The following is a 14,931-nucleotide window of genomic DNA, read 5'->3' as shown; positions in this document are numbered from 1 at the left end:
GCCTTAAAGAGGGGTGGGGGTGGGTGTGGGGTGTGTGGCCCCCCTCGAGTCGTCACGCCTTTGCGTTACGGCTTGGTGAACGGTTCATGAATTAAAACGTAGGCTTTGATTAAAATGGTAGGGGCGAGAAATCAGGGGCATAGTGACTTATTATTGTTAATTATTGGAGGTGAAAAAATATTATTACTAATTTATCGATTTCCCGTTGCAAATCGGCGACTGATGGGCGTTGTCGAGCATGTAACAATTGGGAAGATTGAGATTGCGATTGTAATGGTGAAATTTGTGCATTTTTTTCCATACTTACCAATGAAATTTAATGAAATTCTCCGAAACAGAATCAAGCCCCACTACATTGACATAACTTATCCGATGTTATCATCTGTGCATTGGATTAACTATCGTATTAACGTTCCAGATCCGATGATTGATGATTTATGACAGCAATCGTATTTCTCGCTACCTTAACCTTCTGCCCCAGAGGAGAAATAGATTGCTGTAATCAAATGACGCGCCATCAAATGTTGTTTTTCACTGGCTGTCTGTCACTGAGTGAGTATTTATACGCTGTATGAATGTTTTTAGACTGTCAATCACGATAATGATCTCGGGCAGCAATTTTTTTTTCCATAAAACATCAACCATAACCTCATATTTTACTTTTCTCAATCATGCGAAGGTAACCATGAAGAGATAATCGTTTGCAATCTACGTCTTGACTTTTGAGAAATTAATAACTCCAGCATGTACTGGCAAAGTGGATCAACGAGTCTCAGTCGGGTTTTATCTCAAGAGTAAAAGCGGTAATTGTCGGTAATTTGCGGCCGTTAGGACGTTAATATATACTTGACATACGTATTTCCAAGTCCAGATATACTTACCTCGCGATAGTTACTCGGATATTATAAGTGGTGCTGTTAGTTGAATTATCGTGAGAGAAAAAAAAATGTGTATGCTTGATAAGAAAAATATAGGCGAGTGTTGGGAGTGGGGGGACATACGCCGTTACGTTGACATTCTGTATACGCATAATGTCGTGTAATCGACACACTATTACCGTAAATAAAACGATCTGCATGTAATTTGTGTAATGGCTTGGATCGTTTCAGGAGGAATTTACTCTCTCACATGACTGGTTTTATGTTTTTATTTATTCATTTATTGACGTTTAGTTTTTATGGCAGAGGGGCCGGGTGTAATTGACGATTATTTATGACAAATGGAAGATCAACGACGCCCATGGATGGGGTTGATTTTATAAATGCTTCGTTATTAATTGATTACAAGTTCTCGCGAGGAGAACCGCTGCGTGTACACGGGCAGATCGGTAGTAATTTGCATCAAATGTAGCTGAGGGGGGTAGCTTCTTGATTTAATAATCGTGTGGCTCGGTTCAGGGGAATTTCAGTATTTATAATTGTACAATATAGTTGAAAATCGGCATACCATCAAACAGTGAGGGAGAAAAAAAGGAGAATTGAATGGGAATTCAATGTGATGAAGCGTAAAATATTCCCGAAGAGTTCAACGGTACGTGTCAATTATTTGAAAGAAAAAAAAAATCATTCCACTGAATTTAAAATTCAAATACCCTATCATATATGATAATACAATTCAATCAGACAAAGGATTGATGCCCACACGAAAGCCATCAAATTTCAAATAGTCGTGGCGTCGTTTATCGTTGTACAACCAACACGTAGTGTCGTTAAACATTGGTCCCCTGGTTTCCCTACCATCATTGTTCCGCATGAAACACGATGAATGCCTGAACATTGGCGCTGGTCTATGTCACGGAAGTCGTACATAATGGTAATACGTCCATCGCAGATACATAATCGACTCCACGGGTCTCGATTCTAAATGGCATTATTTTAAGAAAATCCCTCAGTGACGTACACATGCCCGCATAATGGCGTCCCTTCAATGTCGATGTACTTCCACGTGCGTACAACGCTTTACCCAATTCACGGTGTACAAGGGGATACACATAAATTTAGTCAGGTTGAAATGCTATGGTGCCTTGATAGGGTTGTAGTGGTGAATACGCCACTGGCAAAATGCAAAAGAGAGAGAGAGAGGGAGAGAGAGCGGGAAAGACGGATGGTGAAACGTTGGAACGAACGCGCAGTCCCACATAACCAGTCGGCCCGTCGAGGCCCGTCTCAAACCCAGAACCTCTTTGCCTAGCATACAAATGAAGAGCATAAACATGCCGTCATTATCTGTTGGATTTATAACGTGGATATAGAGGCAGGAAAATTGACGCGCAGGTGGGTATAGAGCAGCACATCAGTGGTTGCCAGTTATGTTATGGTGATTTTATTTTTGTTATCAATTATGATGTTCATCTGATTCATCTACACCATAGATTTTTATTCTGCGTCAGTCGACGTGTTTCAGCTATCGTTCACCGATTTATAAAATCCTCTGACACACCGAATCATAAATATATATATATATATATATATCGATAGATCAATAATATAACGACTCGAAGAGCGATAGGATGACAGAGACCCGGTAAAAATATATTCACCTTTTTTCCACCGCGTAAAAAGGCCGGGAGAAACAGGAATAAATATATGATGGATTGAATATGGTAATAATTCAACGCCAACTACCCCGAATAGTCAAAATCCTCAAGCATGAAAGACAATCATTCCAGATGCTGAATAAATTTCGTGAAAAAGAATTAATCACCAGTCGCATAAATCATCGTAAAATACCCAGAGAAAAAATACGATGAAATAGGAAAAATTTCCAGGTATAAATTCAAATCCAATTAACATTTACATTCATACACCCCATCAGCCCGACTGATTACGGGAATAGATAAACTCTGTCGTTCGTTGACTGATTGATGGAAAATGAAATACGTCGTTAGCGCAAGTTTGTATTTGTATAATCTCAAGAGCGTTAGAATTAACTGAATAAACACGTCGCAGCGATGCTTAATCATCTCTTGATGAAGTAAATGCGCATTGGATACACCCTGGTTTATAATCCAACACACGATGGAGTCGTCGTTGAGCTAATTGCCGCTCGAAGGAGACAAGCCGAGTCAGGGTGTTATTAAACCCGTACACCGTGTGCAATGCCAATTTCAATTCATATCTGCAGGCGATATCCACAAATGCATTTGTCCCTTGTTTCATTGCAATTGCCGGGGTGTTTGTTGAACAATACTGGGCAGAGCAACCAATCGAATATTATGATTAAGTGAGAGACAAACCTGTGAGGAGGATTTGAGTTACTGGCTTGCTCGTTATGCTGGGGATGTTGTTTGATTCATTGCGATGACTTGAGGGGACTCGATTGAATAAAAACATATCGAGGCGGGAGATGTGCTTTTTCATTTAATCGGTTTTTTTCCCGTTATCCTATGCTATTGGAGAAACCCTTCTTAAATATAGAGGGGAAAATTTTGAAATTTTCGATGAGGAATAATAATGTATATGAAATTTTTACTCTCCCTCTTATCAATAAATCAGGCAGTCTTTCTGTTTGAACAAAATTTCATTACATTGCATTAACTGATAAAAAAAATCTTCCAACTACGCTCGATGTGCGCTAAAGACCAACAAACTTGGCCCAGCACCCGAAATTAACAAAAATAAACCTCATACAAAAGATAAATTCGAGTCAGCAGAGAGAGGAGCCTCAAGCAGATTTTTCGTGACAAGATAAGCCACGTCCTGTTTAATCCCCCACCCCCGTGGTGATTCGTGCCCTCTGCGAAGATACTCGTTAAGCCTTTTAGTGGCACTGTTATCGCCATACCACAGTAGATCATTCTGAAAAATCCCCCTCTGCACATCCATAAGAGGCGACGAATCCTTTGCTTATGTCATCCCCCGACGGCAATACCATTCTCAACAAAAAAATATATGAAAGTTCACGTGTTTTATGGAGTGAATGGTATTACGCGAGTTAGGTGATACACTTTAAACATTGCTTCGTGTCGTCTACTAATTCAGTAGCCAATTAGTTAGACAGCTGTGCACTGCGAATCCATACTTTAGATGTCTATCGCACAGCTTCCTCTGCACCTAACTGTTGATCCAACATCACGACTGTTCCCATACATGTAGAAGATATCTTCTCTCTATACCAGCCTCTCGCCAGAGTAAATGGAATAGCCGAGACAGAAGGCGATCAAAATTCATGTTTCTCACTGTAATATATTGTCTGATATTTTTTGACAGATAACATCAGACAATATATTTTTTATTACTTTGATTGATAATCAGTTGAAAGCCACATATACTCATAATTCAAGAGGACTTACTCATTTCGTACAACTGAGATAAATTCATGAAGTTTGGTGAATTAAAAATCAAAATTGAAGAAGAAACTATAACCGAGTGACTTTCAATTAGGCACATATACGGTGTTTAACCCAGGGGGTTTGGGTTGGTAAAACCGAAGCGATAAACTAACGAGGTAGCTACGGCCCGGCGATATACCGAAAAAAGACTCGGTAAAATTATAGTGGAGAGGAGGAGAGCTGCTTTTAAATGAAGAGAAAGAGCAAGAGTGAGGGAGAAAGGGAAAAAAAGAATATGGAAACTGGCTAAAAGAAATAAAGACAGAGAAGGTGGGTTTGAGGTGGGGTAGAACACACTTTCTTGGCCACGGGTGAATTATACTCTTCCTGGGACCATAACTTACCGAGACCGAGTTAATGCGCGCCTGTGTAATCCTACCTCCCTCGAGGGATTCCGTTCGCTCTTTTCATCGGGAGGGGGGAGGAGGGCACCACTGCTATACCTGCTGGCTAATGAGTAGGTGTTTGTTGGACATCCCGACACGTTTTACGACTCGCCAGATTGCCCCTCTATTTCTACGTGAGAAACGAATAGGTTATTGAGGAAATCAAGTTTGTTGGCGGTGGAGGGATTTGAGGGGATGATACATTGAAGGCACTAGTTGACTTAATAGTATGACTAGGGGGCAGGGTCTGTCAAAATAGTCTTTATGACTATTCGCCAGAAACAACCTTGACCCACAAATTCGGCTCAAAAGAAGATTATAGACATGTCCGAAACAATTTCAGTTAAGTTTGAGTACGATCAAGTACGCAAATAAATTCATTAAGCCAAAGAAATTCAATTCATCCAAAAAAAAAGTTATCTCATGTTATAGGAGTATCTGTAGTCAATATTCTTGGAAAGAGGGTTTCTTTTTTTCTCTCTGTCTTTCCTTCTCTCTCTCTCTCTCTCTCTCTGTCGCCCACTTGCTTTCGCGAAAATTGCCCGAAGGTGTGCGGCTCGATCTATCCTAATTAACAACACTGAACAATCAGCCCAAACCTATCTGATATACCGGTATAAGCTCGAAGTATAATCTCCCCTCGTTACCAATGCGAATCATATTATATCCCGAGAATAAGCGCCACAGGGACGATTTTTTTCTCTCTATTTTTAGAGAAACTGTTCACGAGCCTAGTCTATCTCACGTCAACCAACCCCTTCTCCCTTTTATTTTATAGCTAAGCACCTCGGGCAAGCCCCAGCTGGCGCCATAACTCTTTTTTCTTTTGTGGCATTCAATTTCATCGTCTCGGTTATAACCACTAGCAGATCAATGACATTGCATATAGGAGCTACAATTTTCTGGACATATCCACCTCTGCGACATTTGTGTAAATCATTCAGTACATATGGAGGGGTAAATTGGAGGTCAATAAACGCAAATGTTGAAATTTTCTATCACCAATTCACCGTAGAACTTCGGTAACATGAAAAAAATTTGAAATGGAAAAGTGTAATGCATGAAAATTGGGGTGTGGTTTGAACTTTATGACTGATCATAAATATTTCAATACCACCATAAATTACCACTTTGGACATTTTTACCCCACTTCCTTCCACGACACTCAAATGGCCTGTCTTTCGCAGTATTTTTTCCCGTTCACCTCATTCCGTCGAGTCCGTATATACGGGAGAGTTGCATTGCCTTGAAGATACATTTATCCGCTCGAGTTTTCGGTGGAGACGTTACCGTTATTTATGGCCTCGTTTATCAAGGTGGCACCCCCTTTCTCTCCACCCACCCACTACCACTTGGATGACTATCGTTGGAGCTTGATGTAGACTATCCACTACTGGGGGAAAGCCAATCCAAGGATATATATCACGAATCCTAGCCATGCCCTGACGATATCGATACCGATTGGTTCATGTACACGTGGACTCGTTCAGTTAGAACAAGAAAATGGGAAAAAATATTTCTCCAGCTCTTTTTCAATACCTATTTTTCTCCTGTATTTTATTACTTCAATCAATTCATCCGTGAATATGCGAATGTTACGGATGGAGATGAGAAAAAAAATGATAGTGTATGTCATCCATTATTCGTCTTGCTCCACCACCAAAATGCATGGAGGGACTCCTCTGCTCTGCAATCTTCAGGGGGTGTCTACGTGTTGAAGCAGTGGGTATATGGGGGTAAGATTTTTCAGTGGTGGTATATGTATTATCCCCATTTGGATCCCTCAGCGATCTTCGGGGGATGGAGAAGACGAATGGCCGCAGTCGAACGTGAGTTTCGTTCACTTTGTCCCTCGGCTAGTAAAGGAGCACGGTAAATGCCTCGATCGGGTTTGATGGAGGATGGTGGAGATAGTGGTTGAGGCTCTATTGTTTTATTTCGTATTAGTCGTTACCGAGATTATCAATCGGAAGATGAGTTATCATGTGAAATATATAAAATATCATGTTGATGAGTTATTCCATACTGAAGCACTTTCAGGCATTAAATATAATAACCGTTGAAACCACCGCCTCTAAATGATTAACAATTACGAATGCCATTAACTGGACCAACCACTCCCCAATTATCTCCCGAAAGTCACACGGTCGCCAGCAAGCAAAGCCCCACCACTCACCGATTACGGATTCACAGCTCGTTTATCCCCTTGTCTATACCATATACGTACAAATTACCAGTCATTCGCCCTTATGCATTTCAATTGACCAGCCCATTACTTCTTTCCTTACCCATAATCCACTTCCTCTCCCCGAGAGATTCAATCATCCTTCAATGATCCAATCGTGATCATCCCCCTTTGAGTATCAGCCTTCCGAGGAAAGGACCACAGCAAAAGGGGTTCCGAATGTGTCTTGCAATCAACAGTACCATCCTACAAAGTTTATTTAACTTTCGATAAAGACCGCTCAAAACCGATCAAATAGTTTCTATTGTTGAGCGAAAAACATTCACTTTGGATTTTCCAACTATTGCCAGTAGAGAATAATACCAACCAGTGGAGTATACCGAGAAAGACAGCAATTCACCACATCCACCAGACAAAGACAAATAATTGACGGAAATCCACCAGTGGTGTTGGCACAAAGAGTGGGGCATGCTGGGTACGATGGTACGAGGAGAAAAAAATGAAAATAGAAAGTGGAAAAGGACAGGTACAGTGCTTTCCACCATCTCTCGTGGTAAACCAGTCCTTTTTCCGCCAGAAACATCGTCCTTTGTCACCTCTTTACTATTTTATCCAGCGAGACTTTTCAGTTCATATAATAACTACACCTCGACTTTTCACCCCTCAGTGACTGGTGGTGCACTAACTAGTATTTCACATTTTATCACAATTATTTTTTTCATTTCACCTTTTCATCGGAGGACTTTATTCACTTTGGCCCTGGCACTCGGTGAGTTACCCACCCCTGAAACCCCTCCGTAGAGAGTCTCAGCTGTGTTTCTTGGCTCCTTTGTGGCTATCACTGGACGTTAATTGATATGTATCCATAATCATGAAACATTGAAGTTCCGAGTTGTGTTCCGATGTAGAAAAATGAGATGAACCTGGTGAAACTATCGATCAACGTGTTTTGGTGAATGTATGAGCCTTCTGGATGAAGCGCTCTGAAGATACACCCTCACGATGACCGATACGATGGTGATATGGGCCAGTGGGTGGCAAGATGTTCAATGGAGTTGGCTTGTCAAAATGACAAATGACTGCGATCGATCAGCCAGACTCCATCCATTTTCTGCCTGATACGTTCAAACGAAAAAAATATCGAACATTGAGGAATTAGAGAGTGAAGGTGATTGAGGTAGATTGAAAAGTCACGGTTGGTAATAATATCGTCCAGTCATTTTGGGTGATAACCATCAACCCATAAATGTCACTTCTCCTCATCCCCGTCACAATATCCTCACGTGTCTGAACAAAGGAGACGTATAAAAAGTAGGGCTTCAGGATTTTTCCTTGAAATACAGCCGGGAAAGGCCATGGAAGGGTTTCACAAGTTGTGTTATCGCGATGGTGGTGGCACACGGTTACTGTAAAGCTCAGGGGTTGCCCTGGCTATAGGAATTCAGTATGTGTAAGCGAGAGAGAGAGAGAGAGAGAGAGAGAATTCCCCAGAGTGATTTACTGGGGTGGCCACTCGACGACTGACCGAGATAACCTGCCTGTCCACGGAACAATCCCATTTGTCCAATGTCTTCCGCTACAAAACTGCCTCGTGCCCTATGGCCAAAAGAGAAGACCTTTGAATAATGGTTCCCCTCTGTCTCTCTGTGTTCCACCTCTCGGCATTACACCACTCACACCAAACGTCGAAGACATCGGATGAGAAATGAGTTAGTAAGAAGAAGTAATGGTTTTCTCATCCTACAATCAAAACGTTGGCTAATTAATTTTATCCGGTTAAATTATGTGTAATAAAAAACCGAAGAATAGTTAACAACCATCATCCATAATGTACAAATTAACTGAGGTTTTTAAAAACGTAAAAATGAATTGTGATGTCTAATGGCTGTGCTAATAGAAGCCAACACCGAAAAAGCCCCATCAAGATTATAGCCCTCACAGCCATGCTGATCAACTGAGACAGACAGATGGGATTTAATAGTGTACAAGAGTGTGAGAGAACGAGCCCCAGTGAATCGTATACGAAATGGTTGTGGGCCCTCTACCTCTCTTTATGGATTTATATCCCAGCCAGGCACTTTGAGCCATCAGCGGCTCGTTTGAAGTGCGCCGCAGTCGAGCAGACGTTATAAAGACAAACTATGCCTGGGGCCATCGTCATTTTATGCCCTTCTCTTTCCACCACTCCATCTTGCTATAACTCTCAGTTGGTGATTCTCCATTCTTCGTTGTTTCGAGTATCGGGCTTGGTTATGTATTGAAGGCGCTTCGGCACCGCTCGTTCCTAGCTCATTGACGACAACTTCTTGATCTTGGTCTTGAGCTAGCTGTCGCCTAACTGGTGATACAGACACCGGTGTTTGTTGTTAGCTACAGTCTACAGTGGCTTGGTAACATGTACTCCAGCGCAGGGGCTGGTGTCTCTGGAAACGCTCAAACGTTGATGTTAAATGCACTCTGGGTACTTGTGATTCCTTTATGGTTAGTACTCTCTGGGGTAATAAAGATGGTGGCTGTTTCCTATATAACTCTTGAGGGGCTCTCTTCAAATCCAATTATTTACGATCTGTGAAAAGGCTGCTAGATGATTTTTTAAATTATAATGCAGTGCCAATAGACGTCTTGTTCTAGCTAGCTAGTGAGCTAGCCACTACACTCAAAAGATTTTGCATTTATGGACAGCGGAATAATATCTCAGATGTGTTAACTGTGGTTCTCCATGGCTCCTTAATCAAAAGTGAAGTTGATTTCGGGTCCCATTTAAAAACCCCACCAAGAGACTGGAGGCGGAGCCAACGCTGCCCTCCGTGGGTTGGACTAATGTAAGTAACTCTTCGGCGCAAGATGGCGTGCACACGGAGAGGCCAACATATCCAAGTACCATGCGTCGTTGCCGACTCAACAGCGCATGCTCACGTGCGAGAGCCTCACTCCAATGACTTTTTTAAAAACACAAGACAGCTGATTTCTTACGTTTACCAAGAGAGTATTCCTCCTTTTTTTTAATCATTCGAGTTTTATTTTTCCAACTACTGGTTTTATCGTCTTATTCTTTTCTTTTTGACATAAGCTACTGATGCCTCGGATGGGTAAAACGTGCTTAACCGTACACACCCGCGTTCCACATCGTGTTTCGAATCGATTAGCAGAATTCTTCAACCATTTACGGAAAACCAGCGCTCGGTAATGATTCGTATCACGCTCAAAGAACCCATGGATTTTTGCGTTGTATAAATCCCAACATCGTTTTACCTGCTGTGAATCCTTACTCTTTAATTATTGTGCACAACCTTGTGAATTTATTCCTCTTACGATTTTAACTTTTAAATCTTTCTCTTGGACGCAAGAAAATGCAAAAACTTGTCTCATTAATTTTCCCCTCTTTTTTTTTTCACCCTGTTTCACATGGTGGTGTGTTGCTTTTGAGACAAGATACGGTTATGTATTTATCCATCGCTGGGATTCAAGTGGCTTTTGCACTGGGTAAACTAGACTGGGACTTCCGGCAGCGGCATTGTATCTTACAGCCCCTGTGAAAGGAGAGCCAACGACTACACGATAGTATAAGTAAATTCTGGGATGGCAACAGAAGGGGTTGCAGCCATGGTGAGGTGGGGACAGTTTTATAGAGATGGATTCACATCGTAAAGACGTCAGGGTGACTCTCAGGGTAAGACGAGGAGAGAAGTCCAACTTATTACCTTATAGTTCTGCTGGTAAGGTTGAGGGATTTAACTTGTCCCAACAATCGTAGCTTTAGATGATGAATTGCCTAATTTATGGTATTTTATTAGGCGAAACCGCCACTGCAGGATGAAGGTCATCTCCATAATTCGTTGTCTGGCCATTAGCTATCGGCTGACTATTAATCAGCATTGAAGAGATACCCTGATCATGTCGGATGCTTTGATGTCTCCTAACATGATCCAGGTGGAGGCTCTCCAGAGAAACCCATCCAACAACGGGAGATATACGTCTGCCGTTGGCTCTCGGAGTAGCGCCTTTCAATGTGTCCCCAGGAATTTTATATATACCCCAACAGTTGTAGCTCTGTACATGCCAGGGCCCTCAGCGTTCGAATCCAACTACAGCACTCGTCCACTTGGACGCCTCTTCTTGGCGAGACATTTTAGACAAGGAGAGACAAGAAGCGACGTGTAGAAGAGTGTATTCAGGGTACATGTGTGCAAGAGCAAGATAACCGAAAGCGCGGCCGCTTTTGCTGTGGACCATAGCTGTTCGTCTACGTCTTGTACCCAGGATTGATGGCATCCCGACGGTTATACGTGTGCTCTTTCCCGTCGTCGGAGCCCGCAGACAGGACTCTTTCAAGTTTAAGTACACTCTTATGGATTTAACATTTATGGAATATCTTGGAATCTTTTCTGGGTAAAGTTGGAGCGGGGGTGCAGGGTTGCAGAGGCCATGATAAATTTAAGGTTTCGTAATGTATTCAGTGTATAGTAAAAACGATATTACTAGGAAAAATAAAAAATATTGAATTCCCATTGAAAAAATTCCTTGAATTCAGAAAAAAAGAATAAAGTATTTGAAAATTAAATGGCACATGACAAGTTTTGGTTGACATATGTTCGATTAAGGCGTCCAGAATGTTTAGAATTCACGTTTCAATGTCTTAATCTCAGGCGCTAGTTTTTGTAAAGATAATTCGGAGATAGAAGAGCTGAAGAGGAATGAAAAATACAGAACCATGGAGAGAATCACCTTCAAAATCGTAGATAATTATTTATTTCAATCCAATCCACCAAATGACCAGACGGGAATGAATTCAGTAGCAGTTGGATTCGTCTCGCTGTTAATTACGCTGGTAGCTGGTCGAACACGAACCTTTGATACTCCTGCCGACAATCGTATCCTCTCGGAGGAGATGGGTCTTCCCTCTTTAAAAGATGATCAAGAATCAAGAGAGAGAGAGAGAGAAAGAGAGCGAGAGAGATAGAAACAGAAGGCAGGGCAGAGAGAAACAGGCGAAACGGCGAACTGCAAAGCGGCAACGAGACGCTGATCGATTGGCAATGGATGGAAGGCTGTCGAAGCCTTGACCCTGGAGCCACATAGCAACTAACACCCAGACATATCCCAGTCTCGTATGCGTGATTCCAGATCAGGCTGTCTCGGCAACTGAGATAGGCATCTCGCGGTGGAGGAGAACTTTAATGACGGTAACGTGACGGACGGGTTGTATGCACAAGTATTGAAGATGAGGATGAGAGGCAGAAGGGATTCGGGAGAAAGAGGTCCCCGTGTGTCACATCAACGGCGCCGCGAGATCTACGATCCACCTTCTGGCCAATGAATTCCTGTCGTTTCCAATTTACTAACCACCCCTCAGTCCACATCTCTAGCCTCCGGGGATTCGCGATTGTTGTAATGGAGAAAATTGTTGGAATTGTTTCAATTGTATAATAAGGCAAATGATGGATAACAAATTGTGTTTTTTTCTTTACCATTGATGCTTCATTATTGATGTCAATTGAAATTTTCAATTTTTGTAAAGCCCGAAAAAGGCCAAACTTAATTTTTGGACGACATTATCCTCTAAATTTTTCTTCTATATTCATCATCATTTTCATCGTTTATAAACACCGATAAAACTTCTCATAGTTAATGAAATCATTAAATATCACCGTCACCTCCTCCTCATTGAAATCCACCTGTATTTACACGCAAACGCATTATTCCCCTTCTCTCATACCACATAAACCTCCACCCAGTAGCAACTTGCATTGGAAATAACTATATACTAAGGCTTAAATAGCAAATAGAGAATTCCAGTAGTCCCATTGAGCCTCCATATATTTGATGAGAAGGAAAATAAAAGGGAGAACGATCGAATTTTCAAAGGAAGCCGACACCGCGAGAGTCGCCGGGTAGCTTGAAATTGTGCAGAGCGACAAGTCAGACTCCCTCTCGGTATTGGACGTTGAGAAGGTAATAGATTGCCCACTGCAGGACTTTTATTGTATCAGAAAAAGCATGTCAGATGCACGAATCCATCGTGTCTACGTTAACCGAGACGATAAAAAATATTTTCATTCTCCAGGTGGGAAATTGGAAATGAAAGCATTACGTATTTTATGAAGACCCGATATAAAATCCTGACCAGTGTCTAATAATGGCCTGACCAAAATTCACAATCGGCTCCCTCATAGAAGTCTTGTAAAATAAAAATACTATCACCTTTTGCTCCATATAATATGAACCCCATCACCCAAAGAGCTGAGAACTCGAACCGAGAATAATCGGATATTTCTGAAAATTTAATGTCAGCCCGGTGCTAATTTCTCCCCATGGTATGAAATTATTTCATCATGAAAACCGTCTGGTTCACGTCACAGACACATTAGTTATTAAAATCAATGCATTCAACTCGGACGACACAGTTTTCAGACAAATATAAATTGGCTTTCACCGTCACACCATCGATCATTCTTAATTACCAAAGATCCCTGACAAGACAATTGCAGTGGAAAAATCGGATAGTTGAGCTGCCATTCAGTGTCAGTTTATTTCTAGACTTTAGAATCGCTCTCTATAATTATAATTTGGCTTGTTTAATTCTCATTCGAAATCCACCAAGTCAGCTATCTCTTCTCGTGAAGGTACCACCATCTCAATCAAGTTGACCATCAATTGGTTATAGCCAACAATGAGTAAATCCGACTGACACTTGAGTCGGAGTATTTCATCCACCACTTCATCATTATCTCGGCATTGCTCGTGAGATTACAGCCATCGACAATGTACCTAGCGCGCAATTAGCTGCCATCACTTTCAGCGCTTTGAGTGAGTCAACAGCATTATTTTTATCTGTTCACTCATTACAGCAAAACCGTAATGAGTGTAGACTAAAAATCTTTTGGGTGGGGAGAAAATGAGTCGTAAATTGAAGAGGACTGACAGTGAGCCGAGGTCAGAGACGGTGAACTACAGTAGAACTGTCATTATCATTCATACGCCGTAGAGATATGCCTGAGAGATATATTTAACTCGTCTTCGTTAGTCTATCCTTCTCTGTTACTTATATATATATATATATATATATATATATATATGTCGGGTGATAAACGATGATTGATGGCTCGTAAAACTGTCGCAATACACAGCTCCCGATGAACCATTCCAGGTATCTTGATTTACTATTGGTGTACTTTTGGTATTACCGAGAGGTACCTCAGGCTGTATTGCATCAATGACTGAATCACTCGATGCGGTGACCCAGTCACAGTTTCAGCATTACTTCGAAAAACATTTTATGTCTTCATGGCCTTTTTTTTATCGTCGTTAAGAGGTTTTTCACAATTAGATTTTAATGGATTCTGCAAATGGCAGACGTAAATCACTGCGGAGACGACTGAAAATTGGTGTTCCACGATCGAAGCGGTTTTGAATAAATTTATCAGGCTGTAAAATCGTTGAAACGTGAAAGGATTGGCGAGTCGTTTTCTCTATTTACAGAGAAACAGCCGGTCTTTAATTTTGAGATACTTTCGTTGTTTTATAATTAAGGTGTTCAGGTGTCCATTCAAAATATTATAAATTTTTCACTGTCTGATTTTTTCCATGGAATGTTTCTGCAATTTGTATTTCATCAACATGATACCATTATATTCTCGGGTCAGTAGTTCCCTCGATCGTCTTCTGCAGTTGTTTCTGAACAAGCATGGCATCATCCATCACCCCTCGATCCCCATCAATTCTACAAGTATCGAATCAGTATAGATGCTACACTTCCCAGACGTGCCCATGAGCTTTTTCCCTCGTGTTCCTGTTTCCTGCGATCTAAATTACCGCCTCGCCATTAGTCTCTTATTCAGCGTTTCATACAAATGCTGTCTTCTTATTCTGACGTTAGTTATCCACCTCTTGCTTAACAACTGTAATCGCCGAGGAAAGTCTTCACCGATCTTCAGAAATTGGTTGGCTTTCATCAAGTCTACAATATGATCCAGTCCAGCGGCCAAGTCATCATCAATCTTGGGTGACTCTTGTTTTATGCAATGATTTGT

At 41.4% G+C, this 14,931-nt stretch overlaps 1 protein-coding gene and 1 long non-coding RNA gene across 6 annotated transcripts in view; one reads left to right on the top strand and one right to left on the bottom strand.

The window, feature by feature from the left end:
* LOC135169049 (uncharacterized) overlaps nt 1-14,931 on the bottom strand; it is a 48,792-nt gene that overhangs the window by 4,692 nt on the left and 29,169 nt on the right. For 3 of the 4 annotated variants that reach the window (XM_064133736.1, XM_064133738.1, XM_064133740.1), the window contains exon 1: nt 308-1,408. The exons of the other annotated variant lie outside the window; for it this stretch is intronic. The gene's annotated coding sequence lies outside the window, so the exon portion shown is untranslated. Of the gene's footprint in view, nt 1-307; nt 1,409-14,931 lie in introns of those variants that run through there. 4 annotated transcript variants of the gene reach the window in all.
* LOC135169050 (uncharacterized) overlaps nt 1-14,931 on the top strand; it is a 33,879-nt gene that overhangs the window by 10,609 nt on the left and 8,339 nt on the right. The window contains exons 2-3 of one of the 2 annotated variants that reach the window (XR_010300155.1): nt 419-552; nt 10,334-12,415. This is a non-coding gene — a long non-coding RNA (uncharacterized LOC135169050). Of the gene's footprint in view, nt 1-418; nt 553-10,333; nt 12,416-14,931 lie in introns of those variants that run through there. The other variant, XR_010300156.1, reaches the window with a different exon arrangement.

Source organism: Diachasmimorpha longicaudata, chromosome 14 (assembly GCF_034640455.1).
Source record: "Diachasmimorpha longicaudata isolate KC_UGA_2023 chromosome 14, iyDiaLong2, whole genome shotgun sequence".
NCBI classification, from domain to species: domain Eukaryota; kingdom Metazoa; phylum Arthropoda; class Insecta; order Hymenoptera; family Braconidae; genus Diachasmimorpha; species Diachasmimorpha longicaudata.
This window is presented reverse-complemented; position numbering and strand designations above follow the sequence as displayed.